The sequence below is a fragment of the Triturus cristatus genome, chromosome 2_1, assembly GCF_964204655.1.
Source record: "Triturus cristatus chromosome 2_1, aTriCri1.1, whole genome shotgun sequence".
Classification (NCBI taxonomy): Eukaryota; Metazoa; Chordata; class Amphibia; order Caudata; family Salamandridae; genus Triturus; species Triturus cristatus.
This window is the reverse complement of record NC_140581.1, coordinates 653,141,667-653,166,503: the sequence shown is the minus strand read 5'-3', so window position 1 is coordinate 653,166,503 and position 24,837 is coordinate 653,141,667.

The following is a 24,837-nucleotide window of genomic DNA, read 5'->3' as shown; positions in this document are numbered from 1 at the left end:
CGCGGGATGAGCATCACAAGGAGCTCGACCAGTACACGTAGAGGAACAATCAGTGGAAGAAGCATCGACCCCGCTCGAAGGACGAGCGCAATCACGGGGTGCACCATCAGAGGCGCAAGAAGCAGATTTACAAGCACGGCCGGAGCGTGAGGACTCGCGCTTGGCAGACTCCTCACCCGAGGAAGGAGAATCACTCGAGTTCCAGATATTACCATCCCATTCATCAGGATTCCAATCCAGTCCGGCTTTCGCCACGACCAGACGCACCTTCCGCGTCGAAACCCGACCACGCCGATTCTTGTATTTATAACGAGCAATTCGCACAGCCGCTCTCTCGGCAATAGTTTGGTACGTTTCAAGTTTGTCAGCAAACAACTTATTTTGACACCGTAACAAAGTATGAGCATTCTGAATCTCAACAAAGTTCGCTTCCAAATCCTTATGCAAGTTCTGCAACTTCAACAACCTCTCATGGAGAAGCCTGTACGCAGACAGAACAATCCAACCTCTGCGCCCTAAAACGGGAAGCTCATGACCCTTAGATACCGGCGCCTTCTGTAAGCAAGTAATCACATTAGCCGGCTCCGCCAGCTCCAAAAAAGAATTCCAATTCTCACTCAAACCAGTAGAATCAGCCCACTCACGGGCTAAGGCTTCATAAGGCGTTGAATCCCAACCGGGAATATCAACGGGCAAATTAAAAGTAGATTTCGACTTTCTAGAAAACATTTTTGAAAAGAAAGAAAAAAGAGAAAAAGAAAAAGAAGAAAGAGAAAAGAAAATTATACGCAGGTAGATACAAATAATATACAAACAAAACCACGCACACGCCAAAGGCAAACACAATACAACCACAACGCACACAGGTTTCGTAAACGGTTCGTGACGCCAAATGTTCTGCTTGGGTTTTCGGATCAGATAGAACCCGCTCATCAGAGCCTCACTAACCCAGCCAGAACGTTACCCCCTCCCTAGAACCTATTTACAATCCTACAACCACATATATCTATCACCTAAGGACAGGGGATTCCTACTATGCATACCAAGATCTTGTAAGTGGCGGCCTCGCGGTCCCATACGAACCCAGACCTCTCTGCCCATACGACAGTATCACAAGTGGCGGCCTCGCGGTCCCATACGAACCCAGACCTCTCTACCCAGACGGCAGACTCAGCACAATCGGCGGCCTCGCGATCCCATACGGATCCAGACCTCTCTGCCCATACGACAGTATCACAAGTGGCGGCCTCGCGGTCCCATACGAACCCAGACCTCTCTGCCCATACGACAGTATCACAAGTGGCGGCCTCGCGGTCCCATACGAACCCAGACCTCTCTACCCAGACGGCAGTCTCAGCACAATCGGCGGCCTCGCGATCCCATACGGATCCAGACCTCTCTGCCCATACGACAGTATCACAAGTGGCGGCCTCGCGGTCCCATACGAACCCAGACCTCTCTGCCCATACGACAGTATCACAAGTGGCGGCCTCGCGGTCCCATACGAACCCAGACCTCTCTACCTAGACGGCAGTCTCATACGACAGTTCATCCTATCATCACCATAACATACAAAAAGGGAATCAGTCTCACTATTCATCAGATCACACAAGGATTGCCAGTTCGGGCATAGCCTGTTCTCAGGTTTGAGGGGCTCCTCTTTCCCTTATTCAGTTACCACTTACCTGATCAGGGTTAACATCTGTTCATGTAGCTGCAGCTGACTAGAAGAATAGGCTACCCTCTTATACAAGAACACACAGCATATGTTGGTTCACTACAAACTGGATACTTTATTACTCATTGCACATACAATCACATAACATTACGATATAACACATAACCTGCAAAGAAAAGTGAAAGATTAAGTTGTACACTCTAATAAGAAAGGGTCGACATCACCTTAGTAGTATGTAGCCTGCACTCAGTGGTCATCTAGGCTCCCTTCTCGTCTGTGCCTCGGCTCGCCTGGAATCACCCTTCTCCGAGTCACTGGGACCTCTTCCTTATCGGCTACTCTCTCCTCTCTGGTTATTCTGTTAGGAAAGCATCTGTCTCTCAGTTCTTCTCCGCCCTCAAGATGGCGTCTGTCTTCCCTGGAATAAGTAGTAGCTCTACTGCTAACGGCTAGATGCCGCCTACGGACTGCCCATGTAACTGCCTCAAACTTTCACTAATATAGAGGTGCATTTCCTCATGGAAAATTCCGGCCCGTAACCTGCCGCCCACCAAATTCTTGTACCTCCCCGTACCAAGGACACGTTCCCAGCCGGCCGGCCTGATGTAGTGTCTTCGGCATGAAGAAAAAAATACAATCCTTCGATAAGGGCCGGCCTGAACCGGTTCTCTCCAAGCGAATAACACCTCATAACTAAAACATCGCATTTAACCTAGAAATATCCCAAGCTGCCGGAGCAGAAAGAAAGATGGAGTCTCTCCCGTTTGAGGCCTCCCAGGCCTGCATTCAGCACGGCTCCATGAAATACCCTCACTACAGGACAGGTTATCCCTAATACTAACGAATCTATCCCCTAGGCTATATGTGCAAGCCCTGATCTATGGGGAAGAGCACAGAATCATGTCGAAGTGCCTAGTAAATAGGCTCCATCCAATACTCTAACCCTTAGGCTTGAATGGTAAGAGACTGAAGTCACATTCAATCACTTGTTAACACAAGAAGGCCAGGAAAATCGAGCAGAACAGGGTATTAGATACCATCACCTCCCATTGACTTATGGGATTTCTTGCAGTCTATTGCTTAGTCTGTTTTACGAAAGGAAACAGTTTGAGTACTATTTCTCTAATTATGAAACAGTACTTCCTGACGTACCAGCGTTTAAGCATTTGAATAAGTATGATTATTATAAGTCACAAGAAAGACTTCGGACTTATTTCATACCGACTCAAAGTTTGGATACCGCTTATGCACATAGAAATAATTTGACATGTTCAGTGTCAGACACTGAAAAGAAATTTATTGGCCAAGTTGAAGACAGATATAGAAAATTAACCCAAGATAAGGACGGGGGAAAGAAATCAACAGATTGGACAGAGGAAGAGAAACTGCATAAGTCAAGGGGAAGTTATGGACCCATAGCTTTAGATCAAGTGCAGAAGGGATTTTTGTGTGTTGCTCGTCCTCAGTCGGACAAGGACAAAATCTGGGTTGAACACAGCACATGTGCCCATACCTTTACTATGGAAGATTCAGCTAAGAACTTTCTGCAGGGTCAGATACAGGTCATCCCGACAGTGTATTATGTGTGTGGAAGGAATACATACGTGAGGTTGCCTGAGCAGTGGTACGGGACTTGTTATTTGGCTGTTATTTTTCCGAAGATATAGCATGCGGAGGACTTGACTCTGCTAGAGACAGGACACCACTCTAGAGCACGGAGAGATGCAAGTGCAGGAGCTGTGATTGGTGATATCTTTGGAGCAATCATACCCGGTCTGGGTGTGGTTTTGAATGATGTGAAAATACGAAAGTTAGCAACTGTGGTTGATGAGTTGTCAATGAACACAGCGAAGTCATTGTTGCTGGTGGATGGAGAGATGTTATCGATCAGGACAATGGTTTTACAAAATCATCTTGCATTAGATGTATTATTGGCAAAAGAGGGCGGAGTCTGTAAATTGATGAAGGTTCAAGAATGTTGCACGTATATTCCAGACAACAGCAAAGAGCTGAGGAAATATATAGTCAACATTACCACACTTCATGAAGGAACTGCAATACTGGCAGAAGAGAATGTGTGGGAGAAGATTGGAAAAGGATTTGGACATGTGGGAAGCTGGTTTGCAGAATTTGGAAAGGGAATTCTTGGATATGTGTTGAAACCAATTTTGATTGTGGTGGTTTGTGTGATCTGTTTGTGGGGACTTGTGAGAGCGTACAAGTGGTACCGAGGAAACAGGGCTGAGAGAATTCTCAGGGGATATGAAAGACGAATGGCGCATATGCAAGATAATCAGTATCAGGACCTAAAAAGAATGGAGGGTTTCCGACAAAATGGGTTGGTTACCACCTCTGTATGAATGGATTTGTGTGATGACAAGTTGCCATGAAAGGGGGGAACTGATAGAGCGTTGCTGATGTGAAAATTGTCGGGGTGCACCATATTCATTGTTAGTCTGCACCCGCATATAACTGAGCATGTTATCCAAGAATAATGGAAATGTATTCATTGAAATAGAAAGGTAGAAATGTAAACAGGCCTCGAGAGAAGAGAAAGGCCATCAGTTATTCTGAAACGCATTGGTATATATGTAATGCTTAGTATAATAATGTCATGCATTAAGAGACATTAAGTCAGGTTAGAGGAATGAAGAAGGGAGTTCTCTTAAGTATGAGACGAATAATTAGAATTGGTAATTGTAGTGTGTTTAGTTTGAGGCCTAACCATATATGTTAAGTGAAGGCCTTCGTTTATTTTAGCCATGCTTTATTAGGACGACAGGATTTTAGCAAAGCTTAAATTGCAGAGAGTTGGGAAACCTCATGATGTTAGGGGTTTTTTCTGTTCAGCATTTGGCTGCAGGTACAAGGCCATGTAGCTCGTTAGTTAGAATGAGTCTTTGTTTGAATGGAATGGAGACAGAAGGAGTAGACATGAAGGGAGTGGATTGGAATGTAAAGTTGCAACTCCTGGTACAGAGAAGGCCTGGGACCCAAGGTCGAATTCATGGAAAGGAAGATGAAAGGATCCAAATGGAAATCTACTGAAGGAAGAAGCTGCCTGGAGGGGAGTGCTGAAGGGCGTGTACAGCTTTTTGGGGTTTTGTATTAGGGACAGAGCCCCGTGGGTTAAGCAGACGAGACTTAGGAGAGGGACTGAAAGGAGCATTATAGATCGAGCTCTCACATGGTGAAGACTTCTTAGGAAGTTTCACTGCTGACACCTTTTATGCGATCCTCACCTGAAAGGGAATGTTGAGTAGGGATGTCACCTTAGAATAGAGTAGGGACAGTAACGATTTGATTCATGACTGTGAACTTTGATATCACAATTGCTATAGGGTATTTGATGCTTTTGGAAGCTGTAATTCTGTTTATCTTTAGTCGTATGAGGATACTTCGTAGACTGGCATTTGTATTAGTCCCCATTTATCTTTTGTGCCTTGTATTGAGGTGCCTATATATTCAGATGTTTTTGCTGATAATAAAAGGTCAACCTCCCAGATCATGAGTCTTCTTTTCTGAGATGTCAAATTGCGGTAAATACGATTTGATAATTGTGTTTCTTCCCTCTACGCTATTAGGCAAGTAAAAAGATCCTGGCGACCTGAGTGGGTTCTTGTAGGTAATTAGATGAGAACAAGAACCGGCGTTCCCAGTAAGTAACCGGGGCAACAGTTTACATAAAAACAACAGCTGCTGCATGAGTCACGATTGGTGATAACAAAGAATTTCACTACTATTAAACATCACTAGATATGTGTACCTATCAGTGTGAACGATTCAAAATTAGTAGGTAAAAGCAGGAGATTATGGAATTAGAAGTACCAATTTACATCAAGTTTGGGTATAACCACCACTAGCGGAACCATTGTAACAGGTAACATTTCAGTGTGTAATAGTGAGTTGCAATGCAGAGAACCTAGAATTTTGAAAGGTCAATCTTTGCTGGACAGTGCATGGTAGTAGGTTGAGGCTATAGGATAGGCTACCAGAGAGACATATTGGGGCTCGATCATTTATGCTACTGAATGTGAGAGTTTGGCGCTTGCACAAAACCAAATTTGCTTGGTGTGGGTAGGTTGAGAATGTGCTTGAGTAAATTGTATAGAATGTGGGCATTAAAGCTTATCACCCTGTCTGGAGAAGGGAAGGAGTACAGTACAGGCCAATGGAACGCCGTGACAATAGTCCAGCTTGCTGAGCCCTAACGAATTGATCGACGCTTTGGTTATGTTAAATGGTATGCGTAGTCACATTTCTCCTACCTGCGCGCATTTAAAGCGACTGGACAGCTTGGCAGGCAAGTTTCTTACTGAACTATTTTTAACAACAGAGGACAGTAAATCCAGGAGATTCGTTTTATTGGGCAGGAATTAGAATCCATATCATTTTTGCAGACCAACCTGCTAGTACATGTTTTACAGGATCGCATCTTCTGTTTAAAGTCAGAGGTAACATCTAATAAAGAGTTTGTTTATTGTTGTTATTTATTCGTGATTAATTGGGTATCATGTGACGTTCGAAGGCTTCCTGAGAGTGGCTGTGAAAGTATAATCTTATTAACTGAAACCCTAAACGCCATGGATCAGAGTACACAAACAGTGTAGGTGCGAATTTACACCAGCATGTGCACTACTTGGCCAAAATTACATTTTCCACTGGTTTGTCAGTCAATCCATGAATGAGAAAATGTCGTGCAAAATTGCATGACCTCTGGTAAAAGGTATGCAAAACATAAATATAGGTGCAAAATGTTTTCTGTGGGAATTATTTAATCCAGTCCCAGAAGTACTGAAGCAAGCGGGGATATGTTTTAATTTTCAGATGAAAGCCTAATTGGTGCAAAAATCTCTTTCCGAACCCATGTATATCGCCTTCTGTTTTTGCCTCAGTACAATTTATATCTCCTCGAATTCCAGTTCTTGGCAGCACAATGCATGCTTCTTTTCAAATCTCATATTATCTGTTGATATACAAAATGCAATCTTAGCCTCTGAAAATGTAACCTCAGGTCTGCTTCCCAGGACAGTAAAAGACTTTTTGGCATCCACACAGACTTGAGTTTTACTCTTACCTTGACATCATCCTTTACGCACGCTAAGGTCGGCACGCTGAGTTATTGCAGGAAGCTTTCTCTCTTGCCCTTTATCTCTTTTTAAAAGGACCGAGTGGAACGTGCCCCTTGCCTTTCAGCCAAGGAATGCGCACATGTCAAACCAACCTGGGCATTAGGAGAGTGGGTTTGCATAATCACGACCAGAGGCGCAACTAGAGCCAAATTTCGGGGGGGGCTGAACAAAAATTTCGGGGGGGGCTGAACTTTAAGCAATAGGCAGAGTGGAGCTGCAGGGGCTCTTAGAGGGGGGTGAAACAACCGCGAGGCCTCATTAACATGCAAATGGTCTTTTAAAGACCTGTGAAGTGCTCGGGTGCGGCTGCTTTTTTGCCCGGGAAGGTGTCTCATCCCGGGCTGCCACACGCGACGGGGGGGGCTGAAGCCCTTTGAGTCCAATGGGTGTTGCGCGCCTGATCACGACATTATGTAATTAAAACAAGGACTAATTGTACTTGTATTCTTAAGCCGTTGCACAACAATTCTGAAGTGATGCAAACACCGGCGTCCTCAATATGTGGCTTAAGAAAATTGTTAGTTGGTGGCAGTGTTGCTTGACTGATGCTACCTCCTACTCAGATGTTGAATAATTACTTCGTTTTATACAACGCTTACCATAACAGTTACTTGGAGCTAGTTTTGAAAGGTGGCACTATTACGCAGTGCGTCTCTGTGAGGACTGAGAGATTCCCATGGGGGTAGCCGCTCGGCTTCTGTTGTGGGGCTTGGCACAAGTTTGCGCGTGCATGACTGCCCCTCTCTTTCTTCTGGAAACAACGGGAGCTGTTGGTTGGTGCTGGTGTCATCGAGGAGTTTCTTCAGAGCGCAGCGTCTGGTGTTCTTTGTGTCTTTGTGTAATAAGGGTCTTATTCATGCGGTTTTGGCATACGAAGTGAAAGGGCAGGAATGCACCGTATTTATCCAATATGGTGCATTCCTGGCCTGTCCCCCTGAAATGGTGCTGATTTGGCAGTCTAGCGCCAACGCAGGCTCCCTTGCACCATGGTGCAAGAGTGCCTGTGTTGTAGGCAGCATTGTTTTTGTGGTGACATCCTCCTTGAAAATAATCCGTAGAGGCGTTCTCCTCCTTCTAAGGGGCATGTTTATGAGCCTCTTGTGCTTTCAGAGCAACACTTTTTGTGACGCTCCGGCGGCACAAATCACAAAATCATATCTATGAGGCCACCAAAGTCACTTTGCATGGCTTTTGAATGGTGAACACCCTAAATATCGATTCCAAAATATCGACTGCCCAGAATATCGAATTTAAAATATAGAGTGGACAGAATATTGAATTATCAAAATATAGATAGGTCAGAATATCGAAATTGGGGTACGAAATATCGATTTCCATAATATAGAATTTAAAAATATAGAATTACATAATATCGAATGTTAAAATATAGATTACTATAATATCGAATTAAAAAATATAGATATCTATATCAATTCTTTTTTAGTGTTATTTATGGTAGTATATGTGTAAAAATTATGTATTATTTTTGTAATGTATGTTTAATTTATTTAAACTAATGAATGTTATATAATTTAATTTTTGCGTAATTTAATTCTGTAGAGGGTTGTGGGTTTATAGGGGAATAGGGTGGGAAGTAATTTAATTATGGTTAATTAAATATTAATTATATTTATATGTTTTGATAATTAAGTGATTGATAATTACTTATTAAACGGTAATTAATTTTTATTAATTGGTAATTAATTTATATTAATTGATTAATTGATTATTATGTTAATTGTATTTTTTATTATTAGGAGCGGGTTGTGGGTTTGTAGGGGAATTGGGTGGGAAGTAATTTAATTGTAATAAAGTAAATAATTATTTTTTTATTTATGTGTATTGATAATTAATTGGTAATTAATTATTCATTGGTAATTAATTTCTATTAATGGGTAAATAATTTGTATGAATTGATAATGTTTATTAATTGCAAAATTATTTTTATTAATTGATTAATTGATAAAAATGTTAATTGTATTTTTTATTATTGGGAGTGGGTTGTGGGTTTATAGGGGAATTGGGTGGGAAGTAAATTAATTGTAATAAAGTAAATAATAATATTTTTATTTATGTGTATTTATAATTGATAATTAATTATTAATTGGTAATTAATTATTATTAATTGCTAATTTATTTTTTTCAATGGTAATTCATTGTTATTAATTGGTAACTATTTTTAATTAACTTTTTATTGGTATTGATAATTAATGTAATCCTATTTTAAAAATAAATCATTACTTTCCCTACTTTTGCACTCTCAGGAGTGGGAATAGTATTTTTTACCCTCCCCCTATCCCCTATCCAACTCTTTCCCTACTGTTACACTCTTTGGAGTGGGAATAGTAATTTTTACCCCTACACTATCCAGCGTTTTCCCTACTGTTGCATTCACTGGAGTGGGAATAGTAATTTGTATCCCTACGCTATCCAACGCTTTCCCTACTGTTGCACTCACTGGAGTGGGAATAATAATTTTTCCCTTCTTGCTATCCAACGCTTTCCCTACTGTTGCACTCACTGGAGTGGGAATAGTAATTTTTACCCCTACGCTATCCAACGCTTTCCCTACTGTTGCACTCACTGGAGTGGGAATAGTAATTTTTACGCTCTCACTATCCAACGCTTTCCCTACTGTTGCACTCACTGGAGTGGGAATAGTAATTTTTACGCTCTCACTATCCAACAAAATCTCTACTTTTTTTACATGACTTTTATTATGTTTACATTTTAAGCTTATTTATAATATATTATGTATGTTTTATTTAATTGTTTTTAATATTTATTTACTTTTATATAATTTTTAATACATTTAAAAAATTCGATATTTTAGCTAATTATATTTTAACATTCTATATTTTGGAATCGATATTTTAGTACTTACCTGTTTGTAGATAGGGAGTCGATATTCTGTCCTTCTATATTTTGGCGTCGATATTTTGTGTAGTCGATATTTTGTCTCTCGATATTAAGTCACTGAACCCTTTTGAATGGCCTCATAGATATGCAGTAAAGCAAGGTGGTGCAAATCACGGCGTTGCCTTACTCTGCGCTCAGTAGGTGTTCCATTGGAGTTGCAGTGGGTTTTCCCAAGCAACACCTAGGATTATGACACTTACCCAAACCTGGGGACGTACCAAAACATTACGCCTCCTGAGGTGAGGCGTAAAGAGAAGAAATAACTTTAATTCTCCTAATTTTTTACTCTTTCTATGTGTGGTGCATTTTGAATCATACATAGAAAGAGGAAAATGCCTCTTAGATTATTTTTGTGCAGGAAGGTGGGTGGATCCCTCAAAGCGACCGGTATGAAGTCATTCCCCCAGTGCCTTGAGAGAGATTCCATACACATGGAAAGAGGTGGTGGTGGCTCATGGATCCCAGAGAGAGACCCAATAGACTCCTGAGAGTTATAAGCAGCGTGCACCTTTATGTGCTCTGATGCACTTATTTGCACTAGTAATCTGTCCACACAGGTTTCCTATAGTTTTATTTGAAAGTGCCTGGAAGGTATTGCATCACAGCAACTCAGTGAACAATAGTATTTAGCAGGTATCTGTGAACGGTTCACTGTATCCTACTGTACCAAAAAATGGACTTAAATAAAAAGAAGCAACACAAGAGTATTACGAAATTAGTTTTGGAAGTAAACTTATAGAATAACTATGGCAAGTAAGTTATTGATTTCAAACAAACATAGGTTTTCAACCTTTCCTCTGCCTAAAAGCCAGTCATAGAGCTATCTGACGCAGACACGTGTCATCAGTAGAAGAAGTTCTTAGTGCAGAGGTTCGGCATGTGTACCTATTAGTGTGCATCCTAGAACTCACTGCCAATCATAGAAGAAGGGAGATAGAAAGCCATATAGACCACAATAAGGATGTTGGTCTCACATGACTTTTAAAACCTAGACAGGGGTTCTCTTAAATAAGATCAGGAGGATGGACAAGAAATCTCATGGTTAAATAAATGTAAAAAACTGAAGAGAAAATCAAAATACATACTGACATAGCATATGAATCTGCTGCTTGTGTAGCGGGTGTGTCTGACTGAACTCAGCCTACTTTAGGACAAAAACCTAACAAGGGGCATTCCTAAAGGAAGCAAATTTCTGCATAGCTATGAACTAGGGATCTGATTTAGATCTTGGCGGATCTGGTCTCGCCATCACTTTTCCAACAGTTTCACCGTCTGCCTACTTGGTAATCCGTCCGCTTTATTAGATGTTATGTTATGTTATGATAAAAAGACTTCTATAGCGCTCTGTTACCCAGAGGTGTCCTGGCGCTGTACACTATCCACCTGAGATTAGCCAATGATAATGCTGACAGGAAAATTTCTATGAATAATCAGGTCTTTAATTCTTTCCTAAAGGAAAAGAGCTCTGTAATATTCCTAAGCTTTAAAGGCAGACCGTTCCAAGCCTTCGCGGCACAATGGCAAAAACTCCTGCCTCCCCAATTAGCTTTATTAAAGCGGGGGAGGGTAACTAGGTTAGCCTGAGCCGAGCGTAAATCTCTTCCGGGAACATGCCACTGAAAGGCATGTTTCAAAAAATCAGGGCCAACTCCATCGAGTGCCTTAAAGACAATACACAGTGCTTTAAACTGGATTCGTTGTTTAACAGGCAGCCAGTGGAGTGTCCTAAGACCCGTCCTTACAGAGACAAATCTAGGTGTCCCTGTGATCAACCTGGCTGCCGCATTCTGCACGATCTGGAGTCTGGCCAAATGTCTCTCCTGAATGTTGATATAGAGACTATTGCAGTAGTCCAGTCGAGATAGAATGAATGCCGTGACTACTGTCTTCAGGCTATCTTCAGGGAGGAGGAATTTGATTTTTCTAAGAGTTCTTAGAATAAAAAAGCAGGAAGAAACAACCCTGCTGATTTGATCACCGAAAGAGAGTTTAGAATCGATGATTACTCTCAAATTCTTAGCTCGATGTTGGTGCATCTATGGACGATAGTTCGTCTGAGTGCCTTCGTCTCTGCCAGAATTTTCTTCCAGCATTGATGGCATCATAGGCAAAAGCAGCTGTCGGAGGGTGTCCAGCAAAGATCACCGCCAGACCAATCACAATGTGCCTTTCTGTTGAGGAAGCTGTGACGGGGACACATCCAACCCTCAGTTGTTGGAGTCGAAGGAAATAAGGTAGGAACTTACCTTTTTCCGTTTTCTACTTCCATTTCTGGCCTGTACCCCATTGTCTAGGTCCTTCCTAATACTACTTGACTGCAATGCTAACAACTCTGGTGTCCCTGGGACATAAAGTAAACTTTGTTTTCACTTGTTTTACTACGAATTGTGTGTCAACATTTGCTTCGCCCTTGCATATTTTTACATTGCTCCACATGTAATATTTTCGTATGTGTAATGCAGTGGTGTTCATATTGTTAATTATCAAGGTAAAATTTACACACATGTATTGACACTTAAAAAAGTAAGTGTTTGTTGTGATGGTTGTGGGTGTTGTGCTGTGGTGCCTGTGGTTGTACATTCAAAATTGTGTGTATGTTGTTTGTGTGCTATGCTATATGTAACAAAAGTGGGATAGAACATTACCTGCATATATTTTTTAAGCAAACACACTATATATGTGTAGTGACATATTAATAAGTAGTAATTACCAGTATCCACTCCACCAGGGACTCACTCTGTCAGGAATCCAATGCTAGGATAATAAGCAGCACAATGGGGAAATCTAAGTAGGCTCGATGCAAACCTGCCAGCCTGAAGGAGTACTGGTAGCCGGCAGAGGAGTCTACTGCGTCATCAGAGGTGTGCCCCTTATGCAAGGGTAAACAGTCTGTTGATGCTGATGGCAGTTAAACCAGCCTATGTCTAAATACAGCAGGCAGGACATCAACAGCTTGATGGAGTACTTATAATCGCTGCCACGGAGGGATGACGTGAGTTCCGCCAAGATCTAATTCAGGCCCTAAGCCTTGAATACAAGAGGTTGTTCCATGGCATAGGAACCCTTATAGGAGATCTCTACTCTCACACTTTCATGACGAGGTAAACTCGAAGATAGGCTCTGACAAGGCCATTTCAGATACAATAATCCTTTCAGGCTGGCGGTTCTATGGAGGGTGTTGCATATTAATTAGTTTTAACAACATAATGCTGACAGCATCCACACTTGAACAGGGAAAAACTGGTGAAGGTCGTAATCAGGATATTGAACTCCATGACCTGGTCATGCTTTCTCTACATTGGACTGTCCTTGTAGAGGCTGCCAAGATTCTTGGTGGAAACATTGTGCAATGGTCCAAACTGAATCTTGATCTCACCTAGGTAGAAACTACCTTGTTACCAAGGAATCTCTGATTAGATATAGTGCAGATCACTCAAAAGCCACAGACCCAGCACATAAATTAATGTATTATGTTTCTCTTATGTCATTTTAGTAGATGTTCTACACCTCACATGGACCCTGTACATGAGATTCAGATTGCTAACTGGAACATAGCAGGGGTTTGCCATAATGCGGAGGAGTCTGGTGGATTGGAAATAACACATACCATATGGAAAAAAGCTTTATATTATTATAACTCAACAAGCGCACAGCTCTTGCAGATCGCAGTAATGCCACCACTAACAGCAGCAACGGAAACTTTAACATCATCAAATATTTCACTGTGCCTGCTATCTCCTTGAGCACCATCACCTCCTCACAAGACCTTTGCAACAAGCTCTCGGCTTCAAACAGACCTGTTACCATTGCAACTCAACTTCCCATCACGATCCAAGAATGAACCCTGACCTTGTGACCAACCATCACCACCATTGAAAACGTTGCACCCATCAAGACCATGCACTTGGGCTCCCCATCTGAGCCTTGCTTCCACCACGCTTTCGCCAAAGGGCTCCTACTGATCAGCGATGCACTAACACCCATTCTCAACACCTCCATTGGCTCATTCCAGGATATCTGCAAACATTCTACTATCATGCCCCTTCTCAGGAAACCATCCACTTACCCAGCCACACTTTACAACTGCAGACCAATCTCCCTCCTACTATACCCGGCAAAGGTCTTAGAAAAATGAATCAACCAATACCCCTCTGACTACCTCAGCAACCGTCCAGATTCATGTCCAACCGAAGTACAGAAACAGCATTCATCACTGCCACAGACAACATCCACATGATCCTTGACAGAGGAGACATGGCGGCCCTCATTCTCCTGGACCTCTCTGCAGCGTTTGACATGGTCTCTCACAACATTTTCATCAGGAGCCTGCACAAGATTGCCATCCAAGGTCCCGCTGTCTGCTGCATCTGCTCCTTCTTAATGGATATAACACCAGCTGTCAGACTAGCACCTTACTCCTTGGAAGCTCACAAACTCATCTGCAGAGTGCCTCAAGGTTCTTTGCTCAGCCCCATCCTCTTTAACGTAAACATTATTCCTCTGGCTAGCATCATCCGCGAACATGGCATCAATGTCCTCTCCTATGTAGTTGACAGCCTACTCATACTCTCTTTTTCGGGTAAGACCCCCAACACAAGAAACACATGCACCACCTGCATGACTGAATTTGGAAACCTGGATTAAAACTAACTGTCTCAGTTCAGCACCGATAAGATAGAAGTAGTGATCTTTGGTAAGAAACTGAGCATGGATGTCCAACTTGGGGCCAACCAAACTCTTACCCGGTCCCAGACCCACACCCAGCACCCATGCCAGGAATCCCAGTACAGTTATCAACAGCAAACTGGACATGCCAACACAAGTCAACGAGGTCACTGCATCTTGCATCTACACCCTAAAGATGCTGATGAAGAACTTCAAATGACTCCTTCGCAACACTAGAAAAACTGTCACTTACTCCCTAGTCACCAGCAAATTGGACTACAGGAAAAACCTCTATGCCGAATCACTGAGTAACTCACTAGAAGACTACAAACCATTAAGAACTCAGCAGTCAGACCCATCCTCAACCTCCCACACAGAACTCACATCATTCCTCACCTCAGGGAGCTCCACTGGCTCCTGATACACAGATGAGTTTGTTTCAAACGCTTCACACACACACATTCAAGGCATTACACAACTTAGGCCACATCTACTGAAAGAATGTCATCTTCTTCCACCAACTCAGCTGACATTTCCGCTCTGCAGGACTCCTAGTCACCCACATCATGGAATGGCCTCTCACTACACATCAGAGCTTCCTCCTTTCTTTTTGAATTTCGTGAAAAACAGAAGACCTGACTTTTCAATTAACCAACCTTTCACAGTTAGGACTAGGCACACACACCTGTTCAGCACCAGGATTCCCTTGGAGGTGATAGTATGCTTCATAATTACACATAACATAACATAATGTAATGCAACGTAACGTAACACATATAAAGGACTATATTGGCCAATATAGACCCACTTCAGTTTTATTAAGGCAGAGACAGGAACTGTGTACTTCTTCCTCCCGTTTTCAGTAGCTCTGGTTGTCACTGTGTTGGGATGGAAAAGTCCTTCCCGTGGTGGCAGACGTGCATTCCTGCCCTGAGTGCCCCAGTTGCAATGATGTCTGGATCCCTGATGCTGATTTTTGTTGTCATGGGTGAACATGGATCATGCGCCTGTGCCATTACATAGACCTGGCTCATGGATTGATGTCTTGTCAGTGACCCCGCATGCCAGAAGGGACCACTGTGAAGACTGCTGTGCTGATCAGGTCCTCCACATTGTGTGGTGTATAAGTCATTGACTCTGTATGCCAGAGTAGGCCGCTGTTAAGAGGGACCTGCTGATGTGCCAATCAGGCCATCACCCATGTGAAGATCAGGTGTGGTGACCCTATGTGCCAGAGGGGGCCATCAGAGAAAGACAAGGATTGCAACCTGTTGGATGCCATTGTCATGAAGAGAGGCCACCATGGTGACGCATGCAGGCCCGGCCCGACTCAGGATGAAAACCAGAAGTTGCTGAAATCCACCCTTCCCTTGGTGGGGAACACCAAAGGAAACTTACCGTTGCATCGGAGAAGCACCAATGACACCCAGTCACGGCCCCTGCAGAGCTGCATGTGTGATACTCACCCGAGGGAACTGCTGAAGCCAGTGTGCCCATGAGATATACACTCTCGGCGACTCCGGTCAGACAGTTCCTGCTGGCGAGGGTGAGACTGATTGAAAGGGTGGAAGGCTCCGGGTGAACTTGTCTGCCAAATAGCGCTTCTGCGCTGGAACACTTTTGACATTTCTAACAGAGTCGAAGTGGGACTCCAGAGACTCAGACTGCTGGTGGGGCCTAACATGAATATCGCCTATAGTAAATGGGGACTAACTGCTACTGCTGGTGAGAGGGAAGTGGGACTTAGGGGACTCCCAGTAAAACATTTAGGCTCTAAACTAAGGCAACTATGAGCATTGTTTGTGTATGTCGCATTTCACTTTGTGGTCATATATAAATATTCTGTTGGTTCTAAAGCATTTGACAGGACAATTGTGTATTGCTGCTATTTAACATATTTTGAGTTGTGAGCCTGTGTTTACCCCCTCCTGTTTCTACCCCCTCCTCCCCAGAAGCCTTGGCTGCTCGACCCATGCTATCACTGAGAGTCAAGTGCTGAAGGGATACCTGGGCCACTTACTCATGATCCACAGTAGGTCGAGCCCAGGGACATCAGGAGCAAAAGGAGTCAACCCTCACGGTTGGGCCCGGTAGCTACCGCTTGCCCTGTGGTCAACTCAACGGGGTTCTGATACACTACACATGAATATCAGTGACAGTACAAGCAAGTGACAATGAGGAAAGGGGTAGTGGTTCAGCTTTTTACTATTCACACCAATTCTCTGTGTCCCACTCCCATGCACAATACTACATTCTGAGAAGAGGGAGAGACAGCCAGCGAGGCTGTGGATTAGAGCATTGAAATGTTGAAATGTTGATGATAGCTGCCCATTACCTAAATATACTCGCCAGTAGGTAGTTATAGTTAGGACCCTGTTTCCATAGGAAACCGCAACATTCTATTTGGAATAACTTTGGCGCCGGTCGACGAATCCTCGCGAAATTTTCAAAACTAATGGGGCGCTACGCTCCGCTCCTACCCTGAAAGTCTCGGGGGGATTCGTCAAGCGGGGGCTGAGATAAAAGGGGGGTTCCAAAACGCGTTTTTCTCATGCATTTTTCCATAGGACCTTTAGACACAGCTACAGCCCGAACGGCTGAACAGAGTTCCTTGAAATTTGGCAGAGATGTAGTCTACAGGTCAAGGAAGTGCCTTTTGTAGGTTTGGTGTAAATCTGTTCAGTAGATTCTGAGAAAATAGCCTTTAAATAAATATATATCTCTGAGCCAGTTTACGGTGCGCTTACGGTGCGCTTACCGTACGCGCACGCCGCCGTGCGCGAGCGCGATTCTGATTAGTTGTTAGATCTTAGTAAACATTCGAATCGGTCGAAACCAGGAAGCGGCGGCCGACATTTTCTCTCTCGCAGTCTGAGAGGGGGTTAAAAAACAAAGGCCAAAAACATGTAAAGGGGCTGTTTAGACAGCTCCTAAGCACCTAGCCATGTTGAGGGAGTCCTCAAAGATCCCCAAGGCCAAAAACGGAATTTTAATTTTTTCGATAATTTGGCCGATTACGCTTACCATACGCGTACGGTAAAAATTCATAAAAAAAAAAAAATTATCCATACTCTCTCCACCCCATGTGCAAATGGTGCCCGATGGGCACCATTTGTGCATGGCATATAAAATTAGTGAAAAATTAAAAATTTATAAAAAAAAAAAAATTATCCATACTCTCTTCACCCCATGTGCTAATGGTGCCCGAAGGGCACCATTTGTGCATGGCATATAACAGATGTGAAAAATTAAAATATTACCTTTCACAACGAAGCGCATCATATGTCCTCCATGTGCGCACGGTGCGCGAAGCGCATTGTGCGTACATGGCCCATGTAGCGTAACGTGGGCATGCGGTGTGCGTAGCGCACCACGTGCCCACCGTGCGTGCACGGCACTAACTGCGTAAAGTGGGCGCGCGGTGCGCGAAGTGCACCTGGTGCTCACTGTGCGCGCACGGAATGAACTGCGTTAAGTGGGCGCGCACGCCACGAATGGCGTAAAGTAACTTAGCATTTAAAAAACCGTACAAATTCACTGAAAAAACCATAGGTTTCACACACGTTATAGTTAGGAATTAGCATTTAAAAAACCTTGCTAATTCAGTGAAAAAACCATAGGTTTCACACATGTTATAGTTAGGAATTAGCATTTAAAAAACCTTGCAAATTCACTGAAAAAACCATAGGTTTCACACAAGTTATAGTTAGCTGTACATTTCACTCATAAAAAACCAATGAAATTCCCCCGTTATAGTTAGTGCAGGCAACTATAACTCACGCGACCGCAATCCTCTGCTGATGACATATGTGTCTTTATGAAAAAAAAATATTTGTAATATATGTATAGCTAAAATTTAATGGAAGAAGACATGGGCAAATAAGTGTCTAAATACAGTATTAGCATCAGCAGAGGATTGCGGTCGCGTGAGTTATAGTTGCCTGCACTAACTATAACGGGGGAATTTCATTAGTTTTTTACGAGTGAAATGTACAGCTAACTATAACTTGTGTGAAACCTATGGTTTTTTCAGTGATATATATATATATATTACCTACTGGCGATAGCCAGTAGGTAGTTATAGTTAGGACCACGTTTCCATAGGAAAACCTCAACATTCTATTTTGAATAACTTTGGCGCCGGTCGACGAATCCTCGCGAATTTCTCAAAATAGGTGGGGCGCTACGCTCCGCTCCTACCCTGAAAGTCTCGGGGGGATTCGTCAAGCGGGGGCTGAGATAAAAGGGGGGTCCCAAAACGCGTTTTTCCCATGCATTTTTCCATAGGACCTTTAGAACGAGCTACAGCCCGAATGGCTGAACAGAATTACTCAAAATTTGGCAGAGAGGTAGTCCCTAGGTCAAGGAAGTGCCTTTTGTAGGTTTGGTGTAAATCTGTTCAGTAGATTCTGAGAAAATAGACTTTAAATCAATATATATATCTGAGCCAGCTTACGGTACGCTTACCGTACGCTTACGGTAAGCGTACGGTGGCGTGCGCGAGCGCGATTCTGATTGGCTCTTAGATCTTAGTAAACATTCGAATCGGCCGAAACCAGGAAGCGGCGGCCGCCATTTTGTCTCTCGCACTGAGAGAGATTTTTAAAATCGGAAGCCCAAAAACATGTAAAGGGGCTGTTTTGACAACTCCCTCCCACATAGTCATGTTGAGGGAGTCCCCAAACATCCCCCAAGTGCAAAAACGGTTTTATTTTTTTTTCGGTAATTTCGCGGGGTACGCTTACCGTACGCTTACGGTAAGCGTACGGTAAAAAAATAAAAATAAAAAAAACACTATCCACACTTACCCCACCCCCTGTGCTTTTGGTGGCCGAAGGCCACCAAATGTGCTGGGCTTATTACAATGGAAAAAAACACTATCCACACTTACCCCACCCCCTGTGCTTTTGGTGGCCGTAGGCCACCAAATGTACAGGGCTTATTATAAGGGAAAAAAACTTAGCATTTAAAAAACCGTACTAATTCACTGAAAAAACCATAGGTTTCACACACGTTATAGTTAGGAATTAGCATTTAAAAAACCTTGCAAATTCACTGAAAAAACCATAGGTTTCACACATGTTATAGTTAGTGGAAATTTTACTGATAAAAAACCAATGAAATTGCCCCGTTATAGTTAGCGCAGGCAACTATAACTCACGCGACCGCAATCCTCTGCTGATGACATATGTGTCTTTATGAAAAAAAAATATTTGTAATATATGTATAGCTAAAAATGTATGGAAGAAGACATGGGCAAATAAGTGTCTAAATACAGTATTAGCATCAGCAGAGGATTGTGGTCGCGTGAGTTATAGTTGCCTGCGCTAACTATAACGGGGCAATTTCATTGGTTTTTTATCAGTAAAATTTCCACTAACTATAACATGTGTGAAACCTATGGTTTTTTCAGTGAATATATATATATATATTACCTACTGGCGGTCGCCAGTAGGTAGTTATAGTTAGGACCCTGTTTCCATAGGAAAACCACAACATTCTATTTTGAATAACTTTGGCGCCGGTCGACGAATCCTCGCAAATTTTTCAAAATAGGTGGGGCGCTACGCTCCGCTCCTTCCCTGAAAGTCTCGGGGGGATTCGTCAAGCGGGGGCTGAGATCAAAGGGGGGTCCCAAAACGCGTTTTTCCCATGCATTTTTCCATAGGACCTTTAGACAGGGCTACAGCCCGAACGTCTGAACAGAATTACTAGAAATTTGGCAGAGAGGTAGTCCTCAGGTCAAGGAAGTGCCTTTTGTAGGTTTGGTGTAAATCTGTTCAGTAGATTCTGAGAAAATAGCCTTTAAATCAATATATATATCTGAGCCAGCTTACGGTGCGCTTACGGTGCGCTTACCGTACGCGTACGGTGGCGTGCGCGAGCGCGATTCTGATTGGCTCTTAGATCTTAGTAAACATTCGAATCGGTCGAAACCAGGAAGCGGCCGCCGCCATTTCGTGTGTTTCACTCAGAAAAAAAAGAGTGATAACAAGAAAAGGGGGCAAGGAGGAGAGTTACAGACCCCCTAAAATTTGTAAGGGGGTCAAAGAAGGACAGAAAAGTACAAAGAAAACATTTATTGATTTTAAAAAAAATCACGGGGTACGCGTACGGTAAGCGTACGGTAAAAAAAAAAAAAAAAAAGAAGTGAAATGCAGATTTAAGTGTTTAGATATTAGGGGGCTCTAAAAAGAGCCGTTGTGTTTATGAAGTGATTTTTAAGTGGTACCTACAAGTAAGTAACGATGCAGAGTCTAAGGTTCAAGAGGAAGACTCTGTTCCCTTCATCATTGAAGTGCACACCATCTCCTCTATAAATGTCTTGCATGTCGTAACGCAAGTTGTTGTGGTAAATGGAACCCATACCATAGTCACGGAGGAAAGCAGAAACAGATTTGTTGACGTGCTTTCTTGCTTTGTCAATCTGCGGACAGAAATGATTGGACCAGTTCCATTTTTGCCTTTGGCATATGTTAGAAAACACAAAGGCAGTTTTAGGGAAAAGTGAAAACAGTTGTGCAAAGGTGTCCTTCATAAGCATTTCCAGACCTACCCCAGTCAAAGTGCCTAGGTCATTGCCACCACAGTGCACTATTATGAGGTCAGGGTGTTGGTTTTGCATGAAGGATTTCACCAATGGCATCAATTGGTGCCACTTTAACCCTCTCTGACCAATCCATTTAATGTCTACATTTGGCAAAGCAAGGTCTCTCACCATACCTGTTTTCTCTGCAAACTTTTCACTCCAGAAGACATAGCTGTGCCCTACAATCCACACTGTGAACATCTTCAAAGGAGAACTGGATGCACTCAGGAGGTGTAATTCAGTAGAATGGTAAAAAGAAATGAAAGACAGTTTGGAAATGGAGGCATACATATTTTTTTCATAAAAAAAAGAACTGATTGGCTGTTTCATACCATTCTAGAATAAAAACTAGGCTGTATGTGTAAATTAATAGAAGCATGTTTTGTATTGGTACAGAAAAATGTGTTACCAAAGAACAGTACTATGGATTTGCTGTTAGGTTTGAAAAGTCAAGCACTCTTGCTCTGTGGAATTGAAACATTGTTTGGCGAACTAATGACCGAACTCCACACAGCAGTGTTCCATGAGCTGTTGCTATGGTAGCAGGCAGAAGTCAAGTTGGGGGAAGGGTACTAGGCAGAAGTCAAGTTGGGGGAAGGGTACTTTTGGAAAAGGGTTGGTTTTCAACCAATAGAAATGTGTGATTACATTTGAAAAAAAGGGGGAAGCACTGAGATTTGAAATTAACATGTATATATGTGGAAAAAGAGAGGGAAAGTTTGCCATTATCTGGTTCTGCTGAGAGGAGAGAGGTGTAAAGAACAGAGATCCTGGCTCTGATAATCTGCTGTTTGAGTGCCACATTTCTTTCACAACTAACTAATTTTAAAGGTGAGTTTAGAGTTTGAGAGGGGATGTATATGGTAAATTAAGAAATGAATAATAGAAATGCAATTCTTTTTGTTGAAGTTGTGTTTATTATTTTCTGTTTTGGGAGAAATTTAAATGTGAGGAACAAGTAAAATAATATGGACTATGTTTTCACAATAAATTAAGGTGTACTGGTATAAAAAAAGAATAGTTTAAGGGTTTGAGGTTGGACTCAGTAATGCAAATACATTCAGCATCACTAAGGCTGTTTGCCCTTGCTGGAGTGTAGGCAGTCACCCAGGTTACAAATGGTGATGGTCTGAAAAAGCAGTTTGGACATGTGCTTTTTAAAAAATCTGAAAAGTGGATTCATAATGTGTCAGTCTGTAAAAGTGATTATCACTTGCCAAAAAAAAGAGCAGTAAGTGTGCTTTCAAATTGGCAAAGAAATTTCGTTTTGTGACTAATGTGAAAACATGACTCTGTGTGCAAAGAGGAATTATAGGCAGAGATTTATTGCGTATTGCTCTGGTGATTTCACAGTTGCATTAGATGGAAAGGGGGAGCCATTTTTTGGTGCAGAAGCAGACTCTTAACACACAGCCAGCTGCTTACCATGTGGAATCATGCACAGTATTCACAAGCGAGTGGGGTTTGAGGTTTCAGTCAGTAATGCAAATACATTCAGCATCACTAAGGCTGGTTGCCCTTGCTGGAGTGTAGGCAGTCACCCAGGTTACAAATGGTGCTGGTCTGAAAAAGCAGTTTGGACATGTGCTTTTTAAAAAATCTGAAAAGTGGATTCATAATGTGTCAGTCTGTAAAAGTGTTTATCACTTGCCAAAAAAAAGAGCAGTAAGTGTGCTTTCAAATTGGCAAAGAAATTTCGTTCAAGGGCCTAATGTGAAAACATGACTCTGTGTGCAAATAGGAATTACAGACAGAGATTTATTGCGTATTGCTCTGGTGATTTCACAGTTGCATTAGATGGAAAGGGGGAGCCATTTTTTGGTGCAGAAGCAGACTCTTAGCACACACCCAGCTGCTTACCATGTGGAATCATGGACAGTATTCACAAGCGAGTGGGGTTTGAGGTTTCAGTCAGTAATGCAAATACATTCAGCATCACTAAGGCTGTTTGCCCTTGCTGGAGTGTAGGCAGTCACTCAGGTTACAAATGGTGCTGGTCTGAAAAAGCAGTTTGGACATGTGCTTTTTAAAAAATCTGAAAAGTGGATTCATAATGTGTCAGTCTGTAAAAGTGTTTATCACTTGCCAAAAAAAAGAGCAGTAAGTGTGCTTTTAAATTGGCAAAGAAATTTCGTTTAAGGGCCTAATGTGAAAACATGACTCTGTGTGCAAATAGGAATTACAGGCAGAGATTTATTGCGTATTGCTCTGGTGATTTCACAGTTGCATTAGATGGAAAGGGGGAGCCATTTTTTGGTGCAGAAGCAGACTCTTAGCACACACCCAGCTGCTTACCATGTGGAATCATGGACAGTATTCACAAGCGAGTGGGGTTTGAGGTTTCAGTCAGTAATGCAAATACATTCAGCATCACTAAGGCTGTTTGCCCTTGCTGGAGTGTAGGCAGTCACCCAGGTTACAAATGGTGCTGGTCTGAAAAAGCAGTTTGGACATGTGCTTTTTAAAAAATCTGAAAAGTGGATTCATAATGTGTCAGTCTGTAAAAGTGTTTATCACTTGCCAAAAAAAAGAGCAGTAAGTGTGCTTTCAAATTGGCAAAGAAATTTCGTTTTGTGACTAATGTGAAAACATGACTCTGTGTGCAAAGAGGAATTATAGGCAGAGATTTATTGCGTATTGCTCTGGTGATTTCACAGTTGCATTAGATGGAAAGGGGGAGCCATTTTTTGGTGCAGAAGCAGACTCTTAGCACACACCCAGCTGCTTACTATGTGGAATCATGCACAGTATTCACAAGCGAGTGGGGTTTGAGGTTTCAGTCAGTAATGCAAATACATTCAGCATCACTAAGGCTGGTTGCCCTTGCTGGAGTGTAGGTAGTCACCCAGGTTACAAATGGTGCTGGTCTGAAAAAGCAGTTTGGACATGTGCTTTTTAAAAAATCTGAAAAGTGGATTCATAATGTGTCAGTCTGTAAAAGTGTTTATCACTTGCCAAAAAAAAGAGCAGTAAGTGTGCTTTCAAATTGGCAAAGAAAGTTCGTTTTGTGACTAATGTGAAAACATGACTCTGTGTGCAAATAGGAATTACAGGCAGAGATTTATTGCGTATTGCTCTGGTGATTTCACAGTTGCATTAGATGGAAAGGGGGAGCCATTTTTTGGTGCAGAAGCAGACTCTTAGCACACAGCCAGCTGCTTACCATGTGGAATCATGCACAGTATTCACAAGCGAGTGGGGTTTGAGGTTTCAGTCAGTAATGCAAATACATTCAGCATCACTAAGGCTGGTTGCCCTTGCTGGAGTGTAGGCAGTCACCCAGGTTACAAATGGTGCTGGTCTGAAAAAGCAGTTTGGACATGTGCTTTTTAAAAAATCTGAAAAGTGGATTCATAATGTGTCAGTCTGTAAAAGTGTTTATCACTTGCCAAAAAAAAGAGCAGTAAGTGTGCTTTCAAATTGGCAAAGAAATTTCGTTTAAGGGCCTAATGTGAAAACATGACTCTGTGTGCAAATAGGAATTACAGACAGAGATTTATTGCGTATTGCTCTGGTGATTTCACAGTTGCATTAGATGGAAAGGGGGAGCCATTTTTTGGTGCAGAAGCAGACTCTTAGCACACACCCAGCTGCTTACCATGTGGAATCATGGACAGTATTCACAAGCGAGTGGGGTTTGAGGTTTCAGTCAGTAATGCAAATACATTCAGCATCACTAAGGCTGTTTGCCCTTGCTTGAGTGTAGGCAGTCACTCAGGTTACAAATGGTGCTGGTCTGAAAAAGCAGTTTGGACATGTGCTTTTTAAAAAATCTGAAAAGTGGATTCATAATGTGTCAGTCTGTAAAAGTGTTTATCACTTGCCAAAAAAAAGAGCAGTAAGTGTGCTTTTAA